Source organism: Tursiops truncatus, chromosome 4 (genome assembly GCF_011762595.2).
Source record: "Tursiops truncatus isolate mTurTru1 chromosome 4, mTurTru1.mat.Y, whole genome shotgun sequence".
Taxonomy (NCBI): Eukaryota; Metazoa; Chordata; class Mammalia; order Artiodactyla; family Delphinidae; genus Tursiops; species Tursiops truncatus.
The window spans coordinates 124,794,423-124,797,211 of NC_047037.1; the positions used below are offsets into that span (position 1 = coordinate 124,794,423).

General features: G+C 35.4%; 1 pseudogene; it reads left to right on the plus strand.

Moving 5' to 3' along the window:
- Positions 1 to 2,028: 2,028 nt before the first annotated feature.
- Positions 2,029 to 2,184, plus strand: LOC109547832 (large ribosomal subunit protein eL39-like; annotated as a pseudogene).
- The last annotated feature ends 605 nt before the right edge of the window (positions 2,185 to 2,789 follow it).

The window sequence follows — 2,789 nt, forward strand, 5'->3', positions numbered from 1 at the left end:
TAGTTGAGTCAGCATGCAATAAAAAAAATCACAAAAATTCATTGAGCTTCCACTGTGAGCCATATGGTGTAGCTGAAGAAAAGACCAACAAATGAGCATAAAGTTTACCTGAGTATCTTAGCAATCAACAGAAAGAGGAAAATGTCATTATCTAACAGTAGAAAATATACCAATTCAATGTGAAAAACAACTTTTTAAACCCCTCCCCTTTTGTTTTTCTGAGTGGTATTAGTCCCTAGGAACAAAGTAATAAATGATATGGTCAACAGCAAGTTTAATTGAAATGCAGACATATGGCTTTTCAATAAATGGTTTTTTCGTAAAATATTAGGACATGATTTTGGGAAACATGAAGCAGAGGCATAAAAGGAATGTCCAGTCGTGTAGCTTACTTATCAAACTTTGTGGGGCTATGAATTGAGACAAGGACAAAGCATCATCTTGAGTTTGTTTCTTTTAAATGAACTGTTGCCTCAGTTGACTGTGTAACAGGGTGAGTTATGCACAACTTAGCATCCAGGTTGCGAGGTGTGTGGGCAGGACTCTTCCCCAACCTCCATGGATGTGGGCAGTGGAAATATCTGAAAGGAAAGACTTTTCTCAGAAAGCAATTGTGTGTGTGCTCACACATGTATCTACTTCCCAGGAACAGAAACAAAATGCTGCCCCATAAAGCATGGAAGAGGTGCTTCTGACCTTCCTATGACTGATGCCATTTTGAAGCAGAATGGATGTGTCTCAATGGGTGCTTGGATGGAAGCCTGCAAGTCAGTAGCAAATGTTTGGTTCATTAAAGGAGGCTGGACACCCCATGGTCAAATTCAATTGACTTGGCTTCCTGGGCATCTGCATTATTAGCAGTAGCCATCCATAGCCAGACAGTCACATGTGTTCATTGGGTCCACAGTACCACATGTAAATTGTGGTTTAGGTAAGAAAACCAGTCACTTTAAATGTCCTTGAAAATTACTCCAGTTTACTATGAGAAATCCTGGTTAGCTATTAGAGAGATACTATCTGATTAGTAATGATACCAATGAGTTACAGTTAATAGAATTTTCATTGAAAATAGCCACTGACCTTGGATGCTGAGAGAAGCCCTTAGTGGGTGGTAAAAGAGGGAACCACTGGCTTAAAAGCAACTATGTCTAAATAGATTGAAAAATATCTCTTGCACCCCCAGTGTTTGTCAGTCCACAGGAAAGAAATTAGACAATTTTTTCTTTGATTAAGTGGCTCCGTGTTTTCATGTGTAATAAATGCAAACGTTAAAACAGTGATATAAACAATTTTTCTAGTTAAGGAGTCTTTTCAAGCAAAGAAATAGCAACCTGCATAGTACCATAGGCAATAATATTACTTTCTTACACTTTTGCAAGTTAGAATCACAATAGAAATAATGTTTTGTGTTTCAGTATTTATGTTCTTAAAGTTGAAGCCTGATTAAGTCAGAAAATGAATCAAATTTGCAAATTATTTTCAGCTGTGCAATCTGGTTATTTAAGAGTCTATGAATAAACAAATCTGTGGCTCTACCTAAAACAGTAAATAAATCCTTGATATATTATGCTATTAAAACTGCAGTATGGAGAATAAAGTCTAATCCTTAATATCAGACACAGAAACTCATAATAAAATAATTTTCTCCAGTAGCAATGTGGTTATAATTACAATAGTATTAATAATGCATGTTAACAGAAAAAGACTGTTCCCTAGCAGTAGCTTCTACTTTAGGTTGGATGGAAATTTTTTTGTCATTAAAAGGCAAATAATTCATTATTCAGATGAATAACATCAGAAATTCAAGTTGTAGAAAGATATTTTACTTAAAACTACTCACTTTTCCAACAACTAAGGATTAGTAAATTTTAGTATATCCATTTTGAAACATTATAAAATTAGAAGTTATTGTTACAATATACATAAGTGTTAAGTGACTTGAGTAATGTTTATTCTTCCTTTTTAAATAAAAACAACTCTCTCTGCTCTTCTCTGCCATCCTATGAGCAGTTGCATTTGCTCCTTGCCATGTCTTGTCATAAGACTCTCAGGGTCAAGAGATTCCCGGCCAAGAAATGAAAGAAGAATTGTTCCATTCCCCAATGGATTCGAATGAAAACTGGTAATAACATCAGGTACAACTCCAAGAGAAGACAAGGGAGAAGAACCAAGCTGGGTCTATAAGGAGCCCTATGTGAGGTGGCACACATATTTATTCTGTGTCAGGGTCACTTAAGTCTTACCATACCACTCTGGAAACATCACTACTATCTGAACAGCTGGATGTGTTTTATTGGGAAAATGATTTTTCTCTTTGTGTCAGTGTTTCTACCCTAGTGCTTTGGCTCAGTAATAAATAACTGAGAGCTTTGTTGGAAAAAAATAAAAACAATATGAAAATTTCATATTCATAACTCTAGGAAAATTGGTATTTTTCTTTATGTTTGAACTCTACTAAAATAAACATGTATTATTAATATAGTCAAAATTAAACCTATCAGTATAATGTAAAAGTTAAATACTTAGTATTTTGTACAAGCAAGTTTATTCCAGTTTCCAATTTATCCATCACCTATTTCTTTTCAGAAATTGTCTCTAAATCTTTTAATCTGGAGATTACAATTTATATAGGACTGAACATGCTGGGTCATTGCAGAATGGTGCCCAGCTGAGGAGCACATGGCAGCAGAAATCTAGTGTGTGCTCTGCTTAAAATTTTGTGCAGCCACAGAGCTGTATCTACTCAAGGGAGGTATGTCTGTTTGTGTGGGGAGAGGAGAGTTCTAATC